General features: G+C 42.5%; 1 protein-coding gene across 6 annotated transcripts in view; it reads right to left on the reverse strand.

The window, feature by feature from the left end:
- HIC2 (HIC ZBTB transcriptional repressor 2) overlaps window positions 1–26,263 on the reverse strand; it is a 74,694-nt gene that overhangs the window by 31,333 nt on the left and 17,098 nt on the right. For 5 of the 6 annotated variants that reach the window (XM_026091850.1, XM_026091855.1, XM_026091856.1 and 2 more), the window contains exon 2: window positions 1,746–1,815. The exons of the other annotated variant lie outside the window; for it this stretch is intronic. The gene's annotated coding sequence lies outside the window, so the exon portion shown is untranslated. The remainder of the gene's footprint in view (window positions 1–1,745; window positions 1,816–26,263) is intronic. 6 annotated transcript variants of the gene reach the window in all.

The following is a 26,263-nucleotide window of genomic DNA, read 5'->3' on the forward strand; positions in this document are numbered from 1 at the left end:
CAAGTTACCCACAGTAAGGGAATGGACTCTTCCTCTAAGCCATGGAAAGGGGGCAATGGGTGAATATACATTGCAGTTGGAGAAGAGTACTTCTTATCATCTGGGACATTTCTGTAAAACCACTTTCTCAACTCTTGGTTTAACTGGATAAAGGAATCAAATATTTTCATATATATAGAACATAACTGCAAAAATTTGCCATCTGAAACAGCTATATGTTGCTCTCTCTCCACATCCACCATTGACAAGTAAACATTTCTCAAGTGGTCATCCAGGGAAGATGGAACTGGGCAAAGCTCAGTACCTAGCCAAGCTGACTCTTCAGCTAAAAATCTGAACAACACAATGCTGGAAGTCTTGGAGATACTTCACAGTGATTTCACTACATGCATTTTTTTCTTCAAACAAATGCTCATAAGACTTTCCAGCAAGCTGATAATTTTCCTGCTGTACTAAATTTCCTTCCCTGCTTTACCTATTTGGAAGAAATTTTATTGGTAAATTAACATTTGCATGTCATATTTCTTTGTGCTTGGAAAAAAGTCAAGTGGAGAGGTGAAGAAACTTGCCCCAAAGTCACAACAGCAGCTGCAGAGCTGAAGAGAGACCCCCCCTCCCCCCCAGCCGCACTCCCTTAACTCTTTGCCATTTTGCAGCTAAACAAAAGCATAGCCAACAGGCAGTTAGATAAATCACAAGCCTGCACAGCAATCTGGCTTCAACCACTTGAGCTAAAGTTGCTTCTTACAGTCAGTAGCAGAATCACATCCATCTCCCCTCAGAGGCCAGCCCGGGAGCCGCCTAGCAGGCGTACCGGTGATACACTATACCCCATGATCTATCCATGGGGTTAGGCAGAACTAGTATCCAAGGTACCTATCGTGGCAGCATCTAAATGCAAGTATCAGAGCACTTTACAGACAAAAAGGTCTTTCCCCCAGGCTGTTTAAAATTTGCATGTTCCTATGTAGCACTGAAGACAGCAGCAATGGTGATTCATTAAGATAATGATTTAAGTAGGAGGCTTAAGAAAGTCAGGGTGGATTAACATCCAAAGGGCTGCAGTTGGAGCTTCTCCACTCCAGCCTGTCACCTTCCCTTTTAAGAGAAGGGAAGAATTCCAAAAGTCAGGAGAAGAACTACGAATTAACAGCAACTATATCAAATAAACTATATTACATTAAAATACAAGAACACTGTCTCTCAACAAGGTCAAGCACAAAATTTCACACTACAAGAAAAATTTCTTTGGAGTTATAAACTATTGGCTTTTCCTTTCTTTTATTTAGTTTGTTAGTGTAGGCTTTTCTCAAACAAGATTATGCAATTTATAAAAAATAAATAAATAAAATAACTTTTTCTCCACCTTAGAAACAATAAAACACAGCCAACCAATTGTCTTTTCCCACTGCTGGGTAATCAGGCGGATTTGGTAAATTGATTGTTCTACACATGATACAGTAGATATACACATAAAAAAGCATACTCGTCCTTTCCACACCCCAACATTTAATCAAATTGTAATCAGTTGCAAGTTAACACATGCTCTCTGTCCATAACACAGGGTTAATGCTCAGACAGTAACAGGCAGCAAGACTTCATCGCTGCTGAGAGGCCTTTGTACAACAAGTTTGATTTAAAACTTTCTGTTGCATTCTAGAGAAATGCACAGGCAACCAATTTTGCTGTTCTGCTCACTCACAATACTTGCAACAGGGCATCCCAGTGTGTATTGCCCCACTCACCGCTAGCTGTGCTTGGTCTGAACGTCTTCTAGGCACTCTATCCCATGCTGATTCAGTACAGAATAGCTTCCTAGAATGCAATTATAGAAAGAGTAAGGGTTTGTCTTAAAAAGGGGTTATTCCAGAGCAGCTATTCCTTATTAACTATTCCCAATCACCTCTTTGTTAGGATACTGAAGTTAAATGGGAATAGCTCTTCCACTCAAATTTGTAACTTACCTTGGTCCAAATCAGTGACCCTGTTTAGATAAGCCCTTATTTAGTACAGTATCATACAATCATATCTATGGGTGTATCAATAAAAATAGACTCACAGTTGCAGTGAAAGTAAAGCTGCTGTGTGGACATAACTCAGTTTGTTGTAACTTGGACAGATAACAGGGTCAAAAAATATGTTAAAAAATATAGTTGTTCCTGTGATGTAAGTCCTTGTCAGTACTGAATGTGACATTTTGTACTTGACAGGTCTCTGGATCCGTTTTGTTCAGACTTGGTTTATTCCTTAGATATTTGAAGACCTTAACAGCGGGGAAGTTTTGAGTTCTGCAGCTTCTTTGTTTATTAAGTTCTTAGCTTGCAAGATTTCTCATCCAAAAAGGACTGAGAAAGTACCTGGCACATCTTGGACGCTTATTGAATACATTAAATAAATCAAATGTTTTATGATAAAATTCCACTCCCCCACACCAAACAGATGTAGGTGCAAGTCAAAGACACTTGAAAAATTGCACTAAAATTGATTTTGCTCCAGTTTTCCCCAAAGAAAAAAATTGTGTGGGGTAGAGACAAAAACACGGAAAGTTTCAGCTATCATGAAAAACTGAAAAGGGAAATGGAGGAAAGACAGAAGCCAAAACTTAACTTGAACTTTAGAGTACACAACTTGTATTCTCTATAGTGCTCTGTACTACAGGAATTTCTGGACTTAAACGTAAAGTGAAAGACTTTTCCTTGGGCTCATCACACTTATGAAGCAAAATGTGAGATAACTTAACTCTTGATTTCTATTTAGGGGAAATCGCAGATCCATAAAATAAGTTTTTTGGTGGATTTCAGATTCAGAGAGCTGGACCCAACATAACAGAGGTTGTCTGTCACAAAACTGGCGGGGAGTATTACTTATAGTCACTCATGAATTCCTGCAGTACAAAGATCTGAGAAAAAAGTCTTGAACACCTTCAACTTGAAATATATTCAAAGCCATCACATGTTGCATGTGTTAAGAGGAGGAAACAGAAGCAGGCCGTTAGAGTATAACCTGGTTTGGCTTTGGTATACCTGGCTATTAAACATCACAGCCAGTTCCTCAACTCATGATAAGCACTATCCAGTGTAAGTGACGGTCCTCACCACTATTTGGCATCTTTCCTGGTAACGGCACCCTGCGCTCAGGAGGCAGCTCTTCTGCCCTTTTCTGCCCAAGGAAAAGGTGCTGCTCTGCAGGCCCAGCCTCATGCTGTTGTGTCACTTTACCCTATGACTCCAGGGATAAACAGCACTTCCCACCTTGACCACCTGCATGATTTCCATGTCAGGGGTCTATGCCACAGGCAGTCGGCTTCTGATGAGGGGCGTAGGACAGAAAGTTTCCGTGGGCATCGTATAGCCACTTCCAAGGATGATACTAGCATCTCAGAGTAACTTTCTGACAGAGACAGATGCAGAGCTGAGGATTTCAGGACAACATTCAACTGCCTGACCCACAAGACCATCTCTCATCTCCCTGCAACTCCTTATTCATATTACACCTCCCACATCCAGTGTCACACTGACAAAGCTGGTCCATCCCGTACAGAGTAAATCAGGGATCCTGTGTCAAAAAATAGCTGGTGATCCAGCCTGTAATCACTTGATCACAGTATCTGTGTAACCTTCAGTCCCCCTTTGCACATATGTGATTTTAGTCAAGGTATTTAGTATTTTATAATCAACTTTTATGGGTTCTTTTCCCCATTGGAGAGAAAGTTGAGAGAGACTATAGGAACAGGAAAGGACAATTATAAATATACGCAAGTCAAATCAGGCAAAAAAAGAAACTGAAACCACTTCCAGTCTCTCTGTCCAACAAATTCCACTCTCGTGGTCTCTGGCACCACTTCACAGTAAGCCTGAAGAAGTTCACCTGCTCCCACAGCAATACGAAACAAACAGTGAAACAGGAACAAAGCAGCTCCCACCTAGAATGACCAACGTGATCCCCCAACAGCATATCACAGAGGGAAAACCTTATCATCATTAAAGCAGAAGAAAAACAAACACACATGCGCACATGCATACACACACACACACACAGCTCTACTGCTGTGCACTACTTGCATCCTCCCCATTTTCTATAAGCATCTAATATCAAGAGATTTATATTCAGGCCAAAAGCTCATGCTGGCAGGAGAGGAAAGTACTTTGGAGAAGAGAGGGAAAGAAAAAAAAAAAGCCTACAGTTTCTTGGCTTGTGATCAGCAAGCTGGATGCATTCTATGGAACTAGGCCAAAGCATTAGTTATTATATTCAAGAGAACATCTGAATCCCAGCTCAAGGGAGCCGAGTTTGCGGCTCTCATTTATGCTGTATATCAATTGAATATCAAACCACATTTTCTGCCTTCTGAATAATAAAGCTTAATAGTTTGGGACTCCCATATGGTCTATTGTTAAAATATTTCCAAACACTGGCTGCCGTTTTATTTCTGAAGGAAAGATTTCCCTCTTCAAGCTTTACTTGTTTAAAAGAAGCTTGTAGCAGAAGTTAAATATATTTGTCTTATAAACATTTCTAGAGTTCTGAGAAGGACTGAAAAATGAGGGGATAAGAAAATGTAACTATATTTTGAAATTGGCTTTTTTTTTTTTTTTAGTGTCACATGCAAATGTTTGTTCCAGGCAGAAGCAGCTGGTGCCACCAGGCTCTGCTGTTCAGAACAGGGGGTGCAGAAGCTTTCAGAAACCATGAGCTGCTCTAACAAAGGAGGACCACACAGACTCAAACCATTCACAAAAGGACCCAGGCCGATTATTTGACTATTACTTACAAGGAAGCTTGGCCAGTAATGTAGGCAATAAATACTGGAGAAACCTGTTCTGTGCATAACCGGGGTTTGTCTTTTCACAAGTCCTTCTCTCTAATTAGGTACTCATTCCTGGAGGGCATTGCTGATGGATGGAGTGTATCAATTTGGTATATTAAAAAAAAAAAAAGTTAAGAAACTTGTTAAATAATAAAAGCATTGGCATAATAAACTCTCTGCAGCACATTACAAACAGTAACTAATGCTTCGGCCCAGCCACATCAGAGAGGAATATTCCTAGTCTTTCTACATTTTACAGAGAAGGATTTGGTGGCGGAGAGATTATCTAACTTGCATGGGCTGCAGGCAGCCCTGCTCAGAGCCAGGACGAGAGCTGCGAAAGTCCTGTCTTCCAGGCCGGTGCTCACACCGCTGCTTGATTAGCACGGGAGGGCTCGACTGCTCTCGGGGAGCAGAAGTGAAACTGCTCAGCACTGCCTAGTTCTGCACTGGCGTGAACCGCGAGGCTCCAGCTAGCCCGGCCCTTGCCCTCTCCCAGGAGTGCTTCAGGCTCTCTCGGCAGGGAGCGCGCAGGGTGGCACGGCCTCGCATTTCTGCCGACACTCAGCAAAGAGGAGGTGCTGTGCTAGGCATGGCCAACTGCATGGCACAGTACAAAAAAGTAGCAGTTCCTAGAGCTCGGGGAGCTAAGCAGAAACTTCTGTTCTCTTCTCCTGACTCTTCTGTTCTTGTCCTCTTTGCTGCTCCACATTCCTCTCTTCCCCTCCCCTCCATCACCTATCTGCCCCACCATCACGTGCTTTGCTCCAATGTACAAGTCTTTGGAGTCAGCTGTCTTAACCCTGAAACTGGTTGCTCATACTCATCAGCTGCCTCCTCACCAGGAAGGAAGAAATTCCAGTATTTCAACATTTGCTCTCATCCCAAATCGGGGAGAAAAACTGAAATTAAAGACTCTTTGTAGACAGAAGTTCACAAGTTTAAAAAAAGAATCTATTCATGAACATCAATGTATTTTGTCTCATTTGAAATGGAATATTTTGACATTACTGAAACCAAAGTTGGTTCATTTTGGTTTGGTGACCTGACACAAGAAGTTCTGTTCTGAGTCAGTACACTATTGAACTGCTTTTATTCCCACAATGTTGTGTTGCTTCATAGACACTGCAGCTTGGCAGCCTGATAACCCTGTTCTCACTTCTGGGTCAGTCTTTCTGGCTGGAAGACAATTCCCACAGCGCACACAGAGGTGTCCCATGGTACAGTTTGGTCTCAGGGAGATCTATAATGCAGTGTCAGAAGTCCAAGGCCCTCAGGACGTCCGGCAGAAGAGAACGGGCAGGCCAAACGACAGCTCTCGGAGCAGTAGCGAGCAGCAGTGCACTGCTAAGAATGCACCACAGTGTTTTGAACCAACATGGAGTGAAATGTTTTAGACTAGTTGAAGAAAAGCCAAACAAAGAGGTATTCCCATTCAAGAAACCTGGACAAGTCAACATAATATTTCTGGTGAAAAAAAGATAATTCATTAATTTTACAGGGGAAAAGAAATGAAGAACTAGGCTTTTCTAGAAAAAGTTTCTATTTTAAAGAAATTGTATTTTTGCCTGAAAAAGCCCCTCAAACTTAAACCAGGCTTATACCGACCACAACAGCACCTTCCTACAGGCATTCTTACAAAATGTCTTAAAAAATAACCAGTGAATGAAGCTCACTCTTACAGAAATCTCCCCAATAGGGAACTTGAATTATAGCAGTCTCAGCACCCCTTTTCCTCCTACACAGCTCTTGTTATGACCCAAGGACCGCAGGATTGAGGTCAGAGTATAAGGTCTAGGTTAGAGAGAGCCAGACAAGTACTGAAGTAGAGGTTTTGCAACAGATTTCTGAGCGTTACTTCTGTTTGAGCCACAGATACAGCTTTTACATTAGCTGGGTAGAAACCCGTGCTGGTGGAGTTGCTGAAGGCTCTGAGCTCTGCCCCAAATGTTATGGGTGAGGCCAACTCAGGTTTGACCAGCAGCTCCTCAGTTGAGAGGATTCTGTGTGAGGATTAGTATATATTCACAGAAAGCTGTTTTACTAGTTTTCCTGTAGACTGTATGATGCTTGTCTTGTAACGTGTTCTTATCCCTAGGTTTATGCATCTGAAAGAAGGTAGGATGTATACACATGTATGGTTTTGATTTACTTTAAAAAAAAGAGAAAGAGACACTTCGCCTGTAGTTTCAGTGCTGGAAACTGTAGTAAACCTCTCTTTTTAAACCCCATAACCTCATGACTGTTTTATAGTTATAAGAAATCATAACCAGAGAAAGATTTAGCCTAACAGTGATCTGCCCTCAAAGACATTAATCTGTCACGTCTAATAGAAGGGGAATAAGGGGACAAACCTTTTCTCCGAGTAATTCAAACAGATGGCACATGGCTTTGGTGGGAACTTAAAATGTAAGTTGCCCCTCCAACAGGGGTAAATTTGGCAATGTTGCGCACCCAAGGACTCTTTACAAGTCAGTGTGAAAAATCTCTACGTGATCTCTTTGTGTTTTAAAACTTGAATTCTTTATGATCCTATCTCACTGCTTTTATGGCTGACACATCAAACCAGCTTTCCACCCACTTTTTCACCCCCTTTACACCAGTAAGATTGAGTCCTCATTTTGTTTGCAATTTTTACATCCTCTCAGAGAAATTCTTTACTTTCGGGGGAGCAGCAGAAGATAATCATGTGCTTTGAGCCAACATTTCAAAACCCAGTTTTCTCTCAGGATTTAAAATATAACTTAGTTTGTCTGAGCTTCTGGTAGTTTCTTTCTTACCCCATGAAGCACACAAATGTCTTCAGGTTAGTTTCTCTTTTCTTTCCTTCTCCATGCCTTATATGGGAAAGGAAGAAGCCAGGGTTTATTTTCTCTCCTTCTTTCTTCTTCTCCCAAACCTTAATCTCCAACTTCTCTTTTCCAGGTTAATCATTTGAGTTCTCTCTCTTTCTCTCAAGCCCCGTGTTTCTCCAGACTCGGGGAAAAGTGTTTCTGGATCGCTTTGCTCCGGGTTCCTTCCTGTCCTCCCGCGGAAGCAACAAACGGCCCCTGGGACACTTTGCTCTGTTTCCTCTCTTGGAGGAGAGCCAAAGCTTACTCAACTCTTTTCCTCAGGTCTGCCACTCAGCCCACTAACCTATCCCCACTTTCCACCCACACTGAACACGTTGTAAGGTTTCCAAACTTGTCTGAAGAGCTTAACCCTACATTCAGCTTGTTGTCCTGTGAGAGACCAGACATGAAACCAATACTGATGCTTAAGAGTTCTCATGATATCTCAAAGCAGGTGAAGACCATTATTGTCAGATTCCTAGCATGCAACAAGACTGATTTGGAGCACTGAGAGATACGGGGCAGCGAGACACCAAACTCATGTGCAGTTGCAGTCCAAGAGAGTACTGAATTCAGAGGGGCACTAAACTTAGACACTGGTTTTCCAGACTAGTCAGGGGAGGCTTGGTACCGGAGGACTCGAGGGTAATCCCCAGATTATCCTTCGACACACTCACAGGGAGCAAACGTCACTTTGCATAGTGAAGTGTGCCGGCCATGGAGCACACTATGTTTCATGTTAAAATCTATTAACATGGAACCCAGCTTCCTTCCCCTCCCTATTTTTGATATTATTAAGGATCAGGATGAGCATTTAGTTTCAGTCTACAACAGTGAGAGACCACAGCACTGTGGAATAACAGGAAAAGGAGAGAATGAAGAAAAAAATCCAGGTGGTAGACACTTACTGCTCTGGCCACTGCACAAAATGAAGGCTTGAGTGCACATTTTTGCCTGATTGCATAGCTGTCTCTGCTACCCATCTAATCTGCTTAGAAAACTGGTTTTGAAGGATATGGTTCAGACATACCACTCGCATGGTGGGGGGGAAGCGATGAGGGGAAAAAAAAAAAAGTGCTGCAGCTGCAAAAGATAAAATAGAGACAACTAATTTTCTCAGAGGTTGCAACACAACCTCTCCCCCTCCTCCACATACAGTCACTGCACTGGCAGGATAAGCTGGAGATTCTCCAGCGTAAGCAAGAAGGCACAATAAGGTGTGCAGGCCCTTCTCCACCCCGATACCCACAGCCCTTGGGGGTACCACAGAAAGCAAAGGCTGACAGCCCAGCCACTCAAAGGGAGGTGGTGACATTCCTCCGCCTGCTCATTTCAATTGCGTTACCATTTTTAAGAGGGGGACGTGAGAAATGCACATTGCTAGATGTTATGCCGAGACAATAATAAGCGTAGGGGAGTTGCAAACTCCTGTTGTACCAATTGGTGGCTGGGTTCTGAACTTTCATTGTGTGATCCAATTTCTCCTGTCATCCAAGCCATTTTGCAAACTCCAAACATACGTTCATTTAAGCCATGTGTCCTGAAATTTAAACAGCTGAAGGGGATGGGAGGGGTAGGGAGAGAGGAGAACCACTGGATTTCTGGTGACAGTGTCTAAAATACACATTTGCACAGGGAAGTCTCACTTTAGATACTCACTTAGCAAAACAACTACAGCTGCTGACAGGCAAGAGGTACAGTTTCAAGTGACCATCAGACATGAAATAGGCCAAATAAATTACTGCAGTCTAAAGGGACTGGGTGTGCGTGCTCCCGCGAATGTAACAGAGATAACAGACAGATTACCATTAGGTGACCCAATATCAAGATTAGCAGATCCAATTCTGATTTCAGTTACACTGTAGCAGTCACATTACCTAAGATCTAGCAGAGGCAAAACTGAAATCAGAGTCCGACTCAGAGTGTCAGGGAGGCAGCTGCGTTATTTTTAATTCCTAAAATTTCAACCCAGTTTGCTTTGTTTCAAGAATTTAAGCTGTCTTCAGCAGAATGGCTAACAGCCTTTGCCAGCTGCCACGTGATCCGTAAGGATGTTTAAGGGGAATTAGGCTTTTTTGGCGTGGCAACGGGGGAGACGAGATGGGGGCTGTTCGTGGTGAAGACAGACAGCATTATAAGTACATGGACATTTTTTGTCCCTCAGCTCAAAGGTATATTTTCCTTTATTTCCACTCCCTGCTCACGTATATACTTGCCCTCTCCTTTGTGCTCTCCTACACAGACCCATCTGTCCTTTGAAAGTATCAAGAATGCCAGTTATGGTCTTTGTGGGTGCACTGTGTGAGTGCTTGCTCCCTGACTGAAGTCAAATGCAAGGCTTTTTTATGTATATATAAATAATTTTTAAGCTTTCCAAAATATTAATTGCTTACGGAAATTAAACATCTGCTAACAATAAAATCCCCATACAAATGAGAAGATAGTTTCAGTCTGACTAAAATGCTTTCCCTTGTTAATTGCTAAGAATATCATATTCTTGTCTTTTGCAATGGTAATTTCATTAGTTCTCCAATGATCGAAATATTTCAGGCCTTTCTCTTTCATGACAAAGAAAAAGGTCCAATTCCCATCTCCAAGTCCACTTTCAGGGTCCTGCAAAAGCAAGTGAGAAAGTGACTGATGTGACTCGCCAGCAAAAATTCTCAGGGCAGAGATCAGCTCCGTGGATTGCAGCGCCTGCTTGCACACCTCCTCTCCCTCCATTGCCCACAGCTCCCCAGGAGTCTGCCAAAATTTCAGAAGTTTTATACTACAGACCACAGATGATTGTGGCAAGTATGTACTGCAAGTGTAAAGAGGAGCCAAAATGCTGATAACGCGAGAATGCTCAGAATAGCTGATGCCAGGGGGAGTGAAGGGGGACACCAGCTGAATTTACATCACACAGTGAAGCAAGTCAGTTGGGTAAAAGCCCCCATATGGTTGCTTGGGAACATAGAGCTAAAAGGGTTTTCACTGTTTAGAGAACTGCGGATCTCCTCCAGCTTCTCATCTCACTCCATGCAACTTGGTGCAGAAACATGAAAAAAATCTAAAAAACCCACAGTATTTTATTATACAGGAGAAGCAACTAGTTCTTTGTGTGAATATGTTTTTCTGCATTCAAGAATCTCAAAGCACTTAGCTACAGTACTTGCACTCTGTCCACTTAAGGGATGAAAGGCCAGGCCTAACTCACTCAAGGTCAAATAGCAAGTTCAGCAGCAGAAGATGATCTAGGACTCGGTTACATCCAAATCCAACAGTTCTACCCATTAGATTGAAGAGACATTAAACACCCTCGCGGCGTCAAAAGTGACTAACGCCCTCTTGGGCCAGCCAGTGATAGAGAACCAGGAACTCGCCCATCTCCTTCCTCTGCTCCCCACCCCTTTATTCTCACTCCAATATTGTTCTGAACCCAAGTGATGAGATTTTCCTAATCAGCAATTAAATAGTTAATGCTTACATTACAGCAGATGGAACGGGAGTTGCTGCAGGGAAGGTATGCAGAGGGAAGGAGGAGAAAAGAGACAGCAATGAGGAAAAAGCAGGCATAGAAACAATCCTGAAGGAAAGCAGTTTTTCCACTAAAAGGAGCGATTAGTTGACTAGACAACGTAACCCTTAAGACTTTGTCTAGACTAGGATAAAAAGGTATATTGTTGAACATGTTTGAGAGGCATAGTGGAGACAAGGCTCACGGCCTTTGAGCATGGGTAAGAGTTAGAGACTAATTAGGATGCGTTCGCTAACACATCTTAATGTTCCACTTTTAAATCCTTGCCCAAGAACTCAAGGCTATGCAAAGCAAAGGTCTCTGATGTTGTCCTAATGATTGTACGAGCAGAGCTACGACAGCGCAGAGAAATCAGACCGCCAAGCAATAACTAAAGCCTTCCATCCAGTATTTTTCATATGCTCAATGAATGTCTTTGAACATTTGCATTTTAAGATATTCACCAACATTCTACCAGACAACCTGCTATGACATTTTTCTCTCTAAAACAATCTACCAAAAGCTCCAAATGCCAATGGGAAAAGAGATTACAGGCTAATAGCCCACGCTCTTGTGAAACTTCTCCTTTTGCTTCAGTGTTTGCTCAGGCAGATTTGGGAAGGAGGGGGTGGGGGAAAGAAGAGAGGGCTAAGAAAGTGTGCCCAGGGCCTTAGCAACACCATCATTTTGACAATCCATTACGAGATTTGTAATTAAAATCAAGTCCCACCTCGGTAGGGCAGCCAGATGCATCCACGGAGAACTTGTTTAGAGAGTTGTTACAATAAATACCAGGAGAATTACGAATGTTGTAGCTTCTTCTTAACCCTTCCAGCAGTATTTCGGGAACCGCCTGTCAGTTTGAAAGACTGATCGTTTTTCTCTCAGCTTGTTGTAGGCTCTAGGTGTGCCCCTAACCAAATAGGCTTACCACTTAAAAGCTTAATTGCACCTGTGGCTTAAACCTTATCCCAGACAGTATTTGGGAGCATTTGGATTTGGGCGTTTCAGGTGTGGGACTGGGGCCCGCATTCACAAACAGAGCTAGACAAGTCAGAATAGAAGCCCCTGGTAAAAGCAGTTCTGTGCACCAGAGAGCATGGGATGGGGAAGAAAGAAGTACTTGTTCCATTTTGATCACATTTATCTGTATTTGCATTTCCACAGTGGAGTTTGAGTAATGTCCACCTCCTTGTTTGTGACCAAGGGCAGGTTTCACAGTCTCAGATTTCTTTTCCACAACAAAAAAGATCAAAGTTTGAGCCACTTGTGCAACTTGGATGTTTACAGTGAACTGGTCTAATCGCATGGCAAGCCCTCCCTGCCGTTATCAGTCTCGCACTCAGCCGAGCTCCTTCATTCCATATGCACCAGGAAGGACCGAGAGGAGAGAGCCCACGTCTGACCTGGATTACAACCCACAGTCCCTTCTGTCTACTCTTACCCTGGAACTAAAATACAGCATGCTAGGGAAGGGTTTAACACATTCAAGTAAAGACTCATTCAGGCTCTTTTCTGTAGTGCTGACAAGTCCTTCCCAGGTTGTATTTTTAAAGAGGCTTTCTAAAAAGCAGCCAAATGCAGTGCGAAGAAAAAGCAAAGCAAAAGAGAAGGTTCCCTTCACTCACCTGATCAGTATTTTCTAGGCAGTACAGGCACATAGCACACCTTCTTCCCAAAGGAAACCTGTGCTACTTTTTCAATAGTTATTAGAGAAGGAAAGGTAAATAAATATGGCATAATATGAGTCCATGCTCACAGCAATCAGAATATAAAAAGTCCTCATTCCTAATCTCATTCTGTCTTCACACAAGGACACAAACTGCCTGGGTCTCAGTTTTGCAAGCTATAAAATGGAGCTAAATTTTAGGGGTTTGTGAAATTGCTTTAATTAATAATTGTGAAGTGCACATCTTCAGATGGAAGGCATCGTATAAATATTAATGAGCTCTGACTACTGGCAGTACGCGTGTCTCTTAGGAATCGTAAGCACCATGGATGGATCAAAGAGGGCATGTAGCTCCAAGAGACAGAGTGGTGGGAGTTGGCTCTGTGTTTAACTATTTTTTTAAAGTAGATCCTCAAGACTGCTCTGGATATTCTCTATCAAGTTACAGCAGCTTTCAATTAAAAATACATTTTATCCTTAGGCAAAATTCCACAGTGTACCTTTTAATATTAGCAGGGCACATTTTCACTTATGTAGATCTTTATTCTACATACATGCATTAATAGATCTTTGTAAATAGGGGTCAAACCAACTGGGAAATAGGGATTTTCACTTTGTTCTGATCTAAATAAATACCCGTCCCTAGTTACATCACTGAACAACTTCCTGCTCTGCAGTGGCAAGGAGTGGATGAGGACGTGGCAGCTCTTTGCTTCGCAATGTTAATAGGACATATATTAGTCTGGCAAGACTTCAGACATGGACTAGACCTTTGAATGAATATGGCAGAAAGCTCTGTATGGTAAAGAGGCTGCTTCTGTTTTCCTAAGCTATCATCTCCTGAGCATGAGAAGCACAAAACATGGCTACAAACAGGCTTAAGAGAGGTCCAAGCCCTAACCATGGCCTCAGGAAAGCTGGGTGGCCGTGGGCCCCAGTGGGGCACCTGCGTTTGTTGCCACCTGGTTCTTTTTTTTGTTGGGGGTGGTGGTGGGGAATGGGAAAGAGCTGGTTTGGGGGTTTTCTTGAAATATGAGAAGACAACAGAGAATGGGGACTGAAGATCTTTCTCTCTCTGAAGAAAATCCCCTCTCATCAGCTGCCCTCTTTCCTCATTCAAGCTAACGAGGCCAAGGACTCGCTTTCTGCTCCCTTGTCAGTAGGGAGGCTGCCTAGGTGCTTTGTGAGCTTGGCCCATGGCAAGCCAAAGGGCTTCAGCTCCTCACCTGCTTTGAGGGGGCCGTTTCATTGCCTTAACACAGTCAGACCGGTGGCCCTGTGTCCTGCTGTTCTCAGCCGTGGCTCCAGAACATAGCTTTGGCTTCTTGCAGTTGCTGCTAGGGTGGTGCTGAAAGCCTGTTTAGCTGCCTCTTTGGTTATGTCTACACTAGGGCAACTGGAACGGATCACTATCGCTCAACCCTGGAAGCGGGGGGAGGAAAAGGAAAAAACAAAAAACCCACCACAGACATATTTGGGGGTGCTTGTAATTGTGTCACTGAGCTGCTCAGAGCAAGTACAGCAAAGAGATGGTGTTAAGAATCCTTAATGCTCCTTAGGCAAAACAGGGGGAGATTTGGAAGATGCTCAGTACAGACATCTTGATAGCCAGAAAAATGAGTTCACTCTTAGCGTGCCAATAAAAGTCTGAATGCTCACAGTGCATGGCAAGTGTGGCAGGGATAGCCAAAACTATGGTCTAATAACCTGTATCTACTTGCTGCCTTCAGTGCTGAAAGATAAGATAGAAAACATGAATGTGTTTTGACACTAAGTAATGTAAATCCTGGCCACACTGCTGGTAATTTTGAGACAAGGAATCATGAACCCAAACCGGAGAGACTGGAGGTCAACTTTCTCCCCTCAGCCACACCAGGGAATTTTATACCTCTCTATGAATAATGCTTTTATAGCTAACTCAGTCATCAAATCTAGCAAATACCTCTCCATGAACTCTAGCTCAAAGGAATCACTTTGGAAAAGGTCATACCACCTCCTGTTTCCAGAATTAACTTAATTAGCACTTGTCCCTCTCTGTATAAGATCAGGGATCCTCCCACAAAAGAGGTACACAACCAAATTGTTAAAAGATGTACATATGCCCCCTTAAGCAAACAGGCTTCTTTGTAGTATCACTAAGATTTCCTCTGGTCATCCCCATAGAAAAACACTCAGTTGGAAGGGAAGCAGACTGGGAGATTAGCATAACCGATACTTTCCCAGGTACAAGGAACACGGTGCTGGTCAATAGGCACGCTGGTGTTTTAGCATCAGAGAGAAATCTCTCTCCATCTGGATGACTTTTATCAAGTTCAGCGTCAGCCTTTGATACAGAATGAAATATTTGAACTATCATAGTTTTCTCCTCTTGAATTTTAAAGATTTGCAGTGCATTTTGTGCTCTAACATGCTTTGTTTCTTCTTATTCCATCCAGACATTTATACAATATACATTACTGGAGTATTTCCCTTCCCGTCCATGTGACCAGCTACGTGCATTGAGAGAAAGTAAATCCAGGTAAGACCTGCTATCAGTTATATCTGGGTGCAACTGAAGTTTGATCAGCAATGAAGGTCAACATACTGTTCTGTATTTTCTGTCCACAAAAAAGTTACACAGTTCACTTAGTGAAAGAAGAAAAAAAAATAGCCTAGCCTCCCCTGTGGTACTTGGGCACAGAAACATTGTAATAGGTTGCCTGCCACAGCATTTACTGCTGGTTTACAACAACAGTTTAAAAACAGAAACCCAAACCCAAATGTTTAATTACAGCCATGTCCAGCATAATCTAACTCTGGTGTAGCATAAACTATGTAGGATGCTAAACCCTATTTCTTAAGTTAGGAGCCTTTCTGACAGCCAGCTGTGACTGCTTGCTCTGAACACAGCCTGGAACCCGCTAAGCAAGAAAGGATTAGACCAAGCAGCATCGGCTCTGGTTCCCCAGGCAGAACATTGCTTTGCAGGCCCATCGGAAGAGTCCAGAGACTATTTGTGTCAGCTCCCAAAACCACAAACCACAGCTAGCCTCCCTCTGCAGCACTTGCATGCTGCTCCTCACAAAGCCAGAGCAAGATATTTTGGCATCCAGATCACCTTCTCTGGGGCCCACCCATCCCCTTCGATCTCTTTCCTCTCCTTATCACAGACCTGCAGTCCCTCTTCCTGGGCAGCAGCAGAAACTGGGGCATATTTGCCTCCACATTTGGCACCCTTCTTTCTCCCCATCACCCTGTCCGTCTCTCCTCTCTCCTCCCATGGCCCCCTGCCTTCCTGTACCAAACCAGAGTGTGAATGTCTTTCTGTGGTAGTAGCAGAGAGTGTCTGACATACCCAACTGAAAAAGGACAAATGGAGTAAAACTTCAAGAATGGAAAAGAATGAAATAATCTATCAGTACCCTGACCCAGGGTGTAGCTTACCTGCCCCTGCTGGGTTCTCTGCTGCTAAGAGGGGGGTAATGCCAAGGGGGGCACGTCTAAGAAATGTGAAACTGGCAGCTCTGTCAGTCTGAAACAGGATGGGAATTCAGGGTGCACTTGGCATTTCAGGTTTAATTTTAAAATAAATAGAGCAAAACTGAACACTGTAGCAAAGGAATGGCTTCTGGGGAGCTCAGACTTGTCCTACACTTCAAGCCAGTCATTTCCCATAAATATACATCATTTTAAACATGAGAAAGGGGGAGAGGAGACAAAACAAACTGAGTCAACTGCTTACTGTCTTTCTGATTCAGAGTCCTCAACAGATGTAAGACAGAAAATTATTCTATGAAAAAGTTCCTTTTTATGTATTTGGGACAACCCCCAAAATTTTTACCAGAGGGGAAGAAGAGGACAAGAACTAAACTGCGAACTTGTCCGCACCCTAGCAGGAATTCACCGACTTTTCACCTCCCACAGGTATCATTAGCATGCTACTGAGAGCAGGGGGAGGAAAAGAAAAAAAAAAAAAAAGCAAGCAGCTAAGATCAAACACAAGCTAGTAACAAAGCTCTTCCTCTTGTCTTCCTGCGATGGGCCAGAATTTCTGGCTTTAGCTAGTCTTTTCCTGAAAGGCTGGGTTCGTTCAGAGTCCCTTTTAAAAGAAGTGCCACACTACAAACGTGCTACAGCTGCGACACAGAAAGTGCAGAAGGCAGGAAGTCTGACGTTCACACCAGCCTCGGCCCCTTCACTCACACCTCTTTTCAAATAGCTTTAGCACATGGAGCCCACATTTTCACATTCTCAGAACCAGCTTTCTTTATCGCATTACAAGTTTAAGAGAATTTTTTTTAATTGTACAAGTCCCTCTTTCCAAATTCAGAGAATTGCTCCACTGAGAGAAACTTTTAAATTGTTTTTATAAACTGTCCTCCTCTCTGATTTTTGCAATAATTTGCTACGTTCCCTTTTAAGCAATCTACATAATTTTTTAAAACTAAAATACAGATTGAAACACCATACCAACTGTTGTCACAGTCCAAAAATGTCCGGATTTTCAAACTTAAGTCCACCCCTGTATGAAAGGGCCACACACATGTAGGTGTCAATCAGACTCTGTGGCAAAACAGAGGAACCCAGGCTGAGATTTCAGAATGGCACAGACTTTCCTGGACAGAAAGAAAGTGCCAGTCCTCACCCATCTGGAATAATTTCTGCATTTTAATGTGAACTTCTGGAATTTAACTTCAAGCAGCTAGGTGCTAGGAACATCCTAGTTTGATTCCTGCATCTCCTGCTTTGCATTGTTGGTGATACAAGCAGGAAGAGAGGGAAATAAAGACAAATATATTATATAAAAGGATAGACCATAATTATACCTAATGTTATCATTGTGACTGTTTTTGCAGGCGACTCAAGAGGTCTGTTCTGTGTCCAGACATTCTGTATCCATTTTTATTCCATTCTGTTAAGGAAACATTATCTCCATTCCCTTCCTCTCGGCACTAGGATTAAAATAAAAGAACATTCAAAGTATTTGTGGAAAATGGCAAACAAGTGGGTAGTAAAGCCTGGAGACTGCTTGGCAGTAGAGAGCCATATGCAGAAATTAGCCAGGGCAAGTAACTGAGGACAACAAAACCCAGCGTTTTACAGCATTTGGGCACTCAGCAAAAGGCTGATGATTGAGTGGAAAGAACCAACCCCACATGATACTGCAAGGACTCAAGTACTATTTTGAACCAGGTAAACTAATATCTCCTGTACCTGTTCCAAATGACATATTAATACATGGCCTCTGTTTCTACAAAGTCTGCTGGCTGCCCTCTTCGAAAGAGCATCTATCTTAGAGAAGATTTTGCATTTTCTCTTGGTCTCTGAAAAAGGATCCGAAACAAGTGGCAGGGGCACACGGTTTTGGAAGCCCTTGCATGTTTATCTTTACTGATAAGCCTGCAATCTTCGCTGCAAGCACATCAGCTTGTGTCTGCAGCAAAACCTTATTCCAGTCAATGCCTTCTTTTGGAACAGCCTTCCTCAGAACTGGACAATTCATTTAACCCCTTAGTGGCCAATTTAAAGCAACTCTGGTGTGAAAGAGTACTTCTTTTTCCCACTCAATAAGATGCATCATGTTTTCACACATCTGTAAGAAAACAAGCAAGTAAGCCAACCCAGCTTTGAGTCAGCAGCAGTGCAAATTATATACTTACACAGATACTATCAGGAAAATTCACCCTAGGAGAGCCCCATCTTCTCAAACAGCCTCTGGTTCTGTGCAGGGGACAATACTTTTAAATACTTTTAAAATAAAGGGATGCAGCTATCTAAATGGCAGGTTGAATGTATGAAAATTCATTAAGAGGACTTGAAGTTATTGTCTGATTGATTGGAGACTGTCAGCAGGAGCTATTTGGATTCTTAGAATTGGAGAATCAACCATAATTCCAAGACATCTGATACTTTTCTAGTAGGTTAAGTTAATTTGCTCATACAGCTTTGTTAATACTTGAATTTTCGGTTCTCACACGCCTCCCATGGATGCTAAGGGCGAATATCCAGTAAGTCACTATGGATCTCCCAAAGCTGGCATGCCAGGAGCTTGGATTGCCTGAAAACTACAAACGAGTGGCTTTTCTCTGACAGCAGGTTCCACTTATTTCCTCCCACTTGCTCTTTCCCCATCTCCTTCCTACACCCCTGAGTCAACCTTCACCAGGCGAGTTTCAGTTAAGCATGTGCTTTGCCAGAGGTGTTTTTAAATGATGTTTTTAAAAGCTTATTTATAGTACACACGCACAGTGCACGATGCTTTCAGGGCTTTTGGAGCTGAAGTGCTTTCAGCATTTCAGGCATGAGTTTGCCAGGTGGAAGGAACATGAATTCATCAACCACTTCCCCGTGTTTGTCTGCCTCTGTACTCCAACCCAGAGCTGGAAGGAAAGAAAGTAATTTTTTCTGTTATCTCCTTCCCCATTGTTCACAACATCCATAATCAACCTACTGGAAATTCCAACTGAAGAACTTCAGAGCAAGCCAGCTGGTCCTCCCCAGCTGATCCTTTGGCAGAACCAGCAGCCAGCTGGACAATGAAATGATTCTATGAACAATTTCCCATTAGGGCAAGAGTCAGAAAACAGTGCAGTAAACAGAACTGGATGAAACTTGCCAGTCAAAGTTCACATGGTCCAGCACTCTGTGCATCTGGCAAGCCAACACATTTCATTAAGCAGCGTTTGTCCTAAATGGATATATTTGACCCATGTGACCAGTTTCTCCTTTCATAAGGAAAACTTAACATGGCCACAAGATCTTTTCCAAGCAGAAAAGCACATATGCCCAAAAGCAAATCTCTGAGCTCAAGTTCTGACCCAGAAAAATAGTTGTGCTAACGGTTTGGCTTTCCCATCTAAACACAACATGAGTTGGGTTTTACTGCATAAACCTTCGCTATTGTAGAGAGGTGCCGTATTCTGCTTCCTGCTCTTTATCTGGCCTGTACAGTGGATCTCCACTAGACAAGCCATTCAAAATGAAAAGGGTACGTTCATAGCTGTTTTTTGAATGAGTTTGACTTTCCCTGTTCTGAAATGATGAAAGTTACTGAAATAGTTTCCTCAGCAGCACAGCAAATAAAAACAGAGCAAGTATTCAGAGTAATGGCTCAGAAACCTCAATATCAGGAGGTGGCACAGAGGCATTCTGGGAGGAGGAGAAGAAAAGGATGTGGTAGAAAATTTGCTAATGCCCAGAAACTCTCACTGAAAAAGCTAGATGCACGCCAGAAGGCCTCAGGACAGGGCTGAGTCCATTGCTCTTTCCACAAGAGCAGTTCTTTCTAAATAAAGAGGTCTTTACACGCAGTACTTGAGAAACTTAATTCAGATTAACTAAAGCTGTGAATTTAAAGTGAATTAGCTAAACCACATTATATCTCCATACAGACACACTCATTCAGTATTAAAAGGAACTTTAATTTGGTTTATCTCATTTTACTGAGTTAAGAGCATTTTTATTCTAAATAAGAGTGCCCATGCAAGGGATTAGTGGGCTGAACAAAGAATGAAGTTACATGATATGTCAGTGCTGAATGTGGCATAAGAAGTTCCCGCTCCCATTGCTGACATTCATTGTCCCCACACTTAAAAACAACCCAACTAAAATTATTAATTCATTTTTTTCTTATATATCCATGCATACAAACCCCAAGCTGCATTAACAAACAAACGAAAAACACTCTGGCTCTGCATTTGCCTCATTTCAATCTACCAGACCATATGTGTGGTTCGAGAATGAAAATCACAGAAGGCTAAAGTGATGAAAAGGACACTGACAGCATAAAAAATGGGAAAAGAAACTTTCATGGCATGATTTCATGCAGAGAAGTGACAGGCACTAGACCACAACCTCATCTGTGGAAAAGTGTATATATGGACCTGGATCTAGATTTGACCCCAACCATTTCCATGACCTACTAATTCAGAGCACCTACAGGAAAAAATATTTCTTGAGTTTTAGATGCGAGGTTGTTGTGCTGTTTGTAAGTAATTGGGTATGTTTCCAGCTTGCCTAAGCAATACCAACCTCTGACAACTTCATCAAGGGCCATACAACACCACAACTCAGGTATCTGCATGGACACAACATTTTTCATCAAAAGGGCTCAGCAAAAAATAATTTTTGTAAACAGAAATGGCAAGTAATGGTAATTTCTAGCAGCCATTTAGAAAAAGTGATGTAACCTCTCTGCCTCAGTTTACCCAAGATTGCTGGGAAAGTTTGTGGCAAATCAGAACCAGAAGGCCAATTCTTTCCCCAGTAATCATATCTATATAATGATGCCTCTTATGTTTAACTTTATATAGCTGAACTATAAAAATTCAGCCAGCAAAAGGGAGTCTGATTAGCTGGTTAAAGTGAGAGCATTCTGGTAACTGTGGTTACTAAACAGGCTGAACCCAGAAGATCTTTCCCCACAGAAATATGTGCTACTTTCCTTGCCACCTCTTTTTTGAAAGGGAGATGGAGGAAAAAGAGGGTGAAGAATTTATATTATACATATTCATAGTAAGTAATACTCTGGCTCCAACGCAATCTTCCACAAGAAGGAAAACCAATTTCTCAAGCAAGTCAAGATTAAACAGGAGATAGATGAAAGCATCACCTTGGAAAACCAGGAGATCCCAGGCTGGCTGGTTGGGAAAGAATTAGCAATATGTAATTAAAAACGCAACTCTCCCCTTCCTCACCCCAAGGTGAATGCAGGTCCTGCATAATCTTGACTTCTGCATCAGCACCAGAGAAGAGCTCTCAGCTGAGGTCTTTCTTATTTCTAGCAAGGCCTCTCTCCCCCTTGCTTTAAGTTGTTGGAGGCTATTTCACACCAGTTACCAGCAATATTCCTACAGGCAGGACACAGTGTTCATACACATGACTTGCGATGAAAGGTTTAGCCAGTGGAGAGCACTGGGAGGGAGGGAAGAAGACAGTAGTCCTCATCTTGACTCACAATAGAGGTTCAGTGGCCCTTTGCTGATGGGCTTGATTCTTCACCAGTGGAACCAACCCACCTGCTCTTGTGTTTAGAAGGGAAGAATAGGAAACAGTTCAGCTAACACTTTAGTGAACAGGAAAAATCCTGACATTTGGTAATACGTCCTGGAACACAGACTCTCAGGATCCTCTTTAGGAAAGCTACTGAAAGGCCAGAAACATCTAATATATTCATAAGGCCTAGCAAGTAGAGAAGAGATGAGACATAGCACAAAGCTGTGTACGATGTGGAAAGACTTCTGTATGGGTAGAGGTAGAAAGGGCAGAACAGAGGACAGAGGTACGTAAAACTGAGCATTACAGAAAGAGCAGACAGGCAACAGTTTATTCCTTCAGCCCAAGAGGAGGAGGGCCACTGACAAGAGACAATCAAAACTAGCAGAAAGAAAAAGAGATGAATGACAGCTGCTGCCCACAATCATTGTGGCCTACAGACAGCAATATCAGCAACACACTGGGCAGCAGTATCATACCTTGCTTTCCCAGTCCCACAGTAAGTTCCAGGTTGGAGACGGCTGAAACGCCACGCACAGTGGTGCAGCTGCCCTGTGGGATTCCTTCGTCCCCAATTCAAAGAGGGAGGGAGTTTGCAGGAATAGATTAACTGCAAGGATATTTTATATGAAAGAGGATACCTAGCTACAGAGAAGACTCATGTATAGGCTAGAAACTCTCTCGCCTTAGGGCATAAGCCAACCACTAACTTCCTCTATGGGCAAGTTATTCCTTAGTTGTTTGTTTTAGGAGTTCTTGTACCTTTCCCTCAAGCATCTGGCATTTGCCTCTCTTGGAGCGAGGATGCCAGACTAGACAGACAGATCATGGCTTCTTTCTGGTATGGCAATTACTGCATTCCAACCTGGAAGGGGGAGAACACACTGGGGAAAGCGAGGAATGTTAGATGGCAAGTTCCAATAACACACAGCCCTGTTAAATAGCCTTTCCTCTCCATCTGGCCCTGCACACTCTTGCCAGCAGCAGGCTGGGAGCACACGGCAGCACAACTTGGCGCTTTGCATTCTCAAAGAATCCTGTGCTCCTCCGCAGAGCTTGGGAACAAAGCTGAGCAGGGCTCGGCTCGCACCCTTGAGGTCCCCACTCGTGCAAGAAGTGGGATGTTCTCATGCTGTTACAAAAATGCGTTACAAAACCAGAGGACAGAGCGAAATTGTGGTCTGAAGCCCAAGTTAAAGCAAAATGCAGAATTTTGCATTGTCTCTAGACACAAAGGTCTCCCAATACCAGGCCAAATCAGTTACTGTCCTGTATGATTTGTGCCTCTAGAGCTTTTTTTTAAAAAAAAAAGTTTACAAAACGAATTCTCTGCCACTTTAGAGTAAGTCGACCCATTTTCTGCAGAATAGTGTAGCATATACTTCTATCAATCTATGAAATAAGGGCTCAGGATTGCATTTATGCCCCCAAATGGGCATTTGGGAAGGCCTCCTTCCTCTTTCCCTGGGGCCAGAAGGCTCCAAAATGCCCCAAGACAACTGAGGTCTGGGGAAACTTAGACCTGCCTTTCTACCTGAAAAGTCTTCTCTCTGTTGACTTTGGCTCTATGCCAATTTAACTCTCAAATCCAGGTCTCTCAATATGTGTCAGCAGAAACTGCTAGTAGATATCTGTCCAGACACTATCTTGCTTGTGACTTTCTTCATTGATACCCTTCTTGAAAGCAGCTGTTGCTGCTGCATTTATCCACTGGAGCCCTCAATTCCTTTCTGCCCATCTGCTGCAGAGGAGACAGAGCCAAACAGACAAGACACAAATAGCCAACAGGGAAGACCTTGCCACACCAAACAATAAAAGCCAGGAAATCCAAATCCTATACCTACCTATTGAATTTTTGCTTGTTTTTGAAAGCAACAGAAGAATGTGGATAAGCACACACAGATAGTTAAATGAATTATCTAAGTTTAGACAAGTGGTATCTAAATAACGCTATTTTAACTTATTACTGTAACAAATATGAGAATTGATTTAATAACCTAATGTTGTTTTTGGACAGTAGAGGTCTGCGTGGATGGACCAAGACGCTAATTATATTTTCTTATCAAATCAGTGTACAATAATAGAATGTCTCCATGCATTGATGGAACTGAGGTTCAGCTCTGCATCAGAAAATATCCCTGAAAGACAGAGAAGGAGCTAGTATTTGGCAGGAACTCTTTGTCACTGGGTGCCTAGTCTTTATTCTCTTTCCTTTTCAAAATGTTAGTAAGTATTATCTTTAAGGTATCTCATGACAAGAAATTTCCTCTGATAATCTTTTGTTGCTTGTTGTTTAACCTCCCTCTATCTTTCTGAGAGGTAGTCAATATAATTCTCCAAAAGACTTAAGTAAAAGGGAAAGAGCTACTGGTGGATATGCAAATCTATTTATTGTAAGCCTACCATAAAGCATTTTCCATCAAGGTACAAGCAAAATGACTTACTGACATTAACTGGCAAGTACTTTGCATTCATATGGTATCTTTCATCTACAGACTTCAAAGCATCTGACAGGAGGCAGGCAGGCTGTTTCTCTGTCCATCCGAGGAAGAAACTGAAGCACAAAGTGGCAAGGTCTCCCAGTCAAGGTAAAACCATTAGCAGAAATCCAAATTAACTGATTGCCCATCCTTAGAAATGAACAATTCTGCTTCCAGTACAAGTTACATGTGCACCAGAGACCAGAACCACCACTCACACATACGCCTCCAAGAACTGCTAGGGATTCTTTAGGTATTTAAATCTTATTCATTAGAAACTAAACAAACACGGAACGCAAGAATACTTTTCTCCACACAGGGAAAGGAAAGAGGTCTGAAACCAATCCAAATCTCAAGTTTTATAGTGCTCCAAGGAGGAGCGCTCCTTGAATGAACCTGCGTAAGCATAGGAAGAGAAGAGAGGAAAATTCTGCTACATATTCTAGCGAGTGTTTTAAATAAACCTGTTCTAATGAAGATCTCTCCTCTCCAGAGAAAAGCTAGGACTATAGGAAAGGTCAGAGAATTAATTTCAAAAATGCTGTCTTAAAGAGCATTTCTCTTGCTTCAGCTCTTCACCCTGTCCTTATAACAGGTAGAAGAAATGCAGACTACCTACGGCACTCAAATGGTCAGCAGAAACGCCTTTTAAACATTAATAGGAAAAAATCCCCTGCACAGTGCTGTTTTAAAAGCGATATATGGGTTCCTGTAAGTTTCAAAACAAAACAAAAAGATGCTAGGGCAATCTCTGGAGCAAGCAGTCTTTTAGCACTGGTCAAAGAGACTGCAACAGCAATATTCTAAAATGCTCTCTATAGTTATGAGATCTCTCACAGGCTATGGAGGTGGAGAATATTAGAGGCCACTAAATCCTAAAGTTTATTTTTCTTAAAGTTTTCACTTCAAATAAAGCTTTGTTTTAAAATGTACAGGACCAACTGTTAGTGCATTGAGGTCCTGGTTACTAGCCAGCTAGAGCCCATGAATTATGTTTAGTGAGAAGTTTATTGGCTCAGTAAACACCATTCCAGTTCCCCTCACCCCTGAACTGTGGAAGCCAAATCAAGAGATATTCAATGGCATGTTACTCTAGCACCAGAACAAACATCATCTGATTACAGGCATTTTATTTTTTGTAAAGAATTTGCTATTGTATCATTTAATAGAAGGAAGTCTTTAAATTTACCAAGGCAGCAAACAAAGAATAAGTAACTGTTTGGTTCTGTTTACCATCTTCTGGAGCAGGAATATTTGTTTCCATCTGGTAGCTTTCAGGGTCCAAGCAGTACAGAAATGTAAACCTTGGGACACTTGGTAAGGCAGGACTCTGGCAAGGAATTTAAAATGCTAGCAAGATTAGAGTGGGCAACCACAGGAGCTTTCTGATAAAACCATCCTACAGAGTCAGGGCAGAGTATGGGGCAGTAAGAAGTTGCATTTTTTAATCCTAGTGCCACTTTGTCTCAAGGGAGACATGTGAAAACTGGGTCTATTCTGTGTTCTGAGAGTATGTGGCCAGAGGACAGGACTTAGTCTGGGGGGACAATGTTGATCCTTTTGAGCTTCACAGTCAAGAACAATTTGTTAAACCATTTTGACTTAATTTGAGAGCTGACTACAGCTTAGACACGGTCCAGGTAAGATGCACATGTATGTCCAAAACGGAGATAGGGCAGTTTCATGTGGTGACATTAGCATTGCCCAGCCTTATACCTGCTTGTGGGAAGCACTCACCCAGAGACCAAAACAGAAAGTAGGCATCTCCAGAACTAGAAAGACTGACAGGTACCTGTGCAAATTCAGAAGCAACTTTTACTTGGGTGGTTGGTTTTGTCCTGGACCCAAAGTTGTCTTATCTGGTTACTTTCCACTGCCATGAGCTAAAGGCTTCCATACAAAGAGTAACCAGTGATCAGTCAGTGTGCAGTAACTTGTTTGTGTGCTTGTTGTTCCAGTTCTAAGAATAGCTAAAATACACCAGAAGACAATACAAGGACT

Source organism: Apteryx rowi, unplaced genomic scaffold (assembly GCF_003343035.1).
Source record: "Apteryx rowi isolate R43461 unplaced genomic scaffold, aptRow1 scaffold_93, whole genome shotgun sequence".
In the NCBI taxonomy this organism is placed as follows: Eukaryota; Metazoa; Chordata; class Aves; order Apterygiformes; family Apterygidae; genus Apteryx; species Apteryx rowi.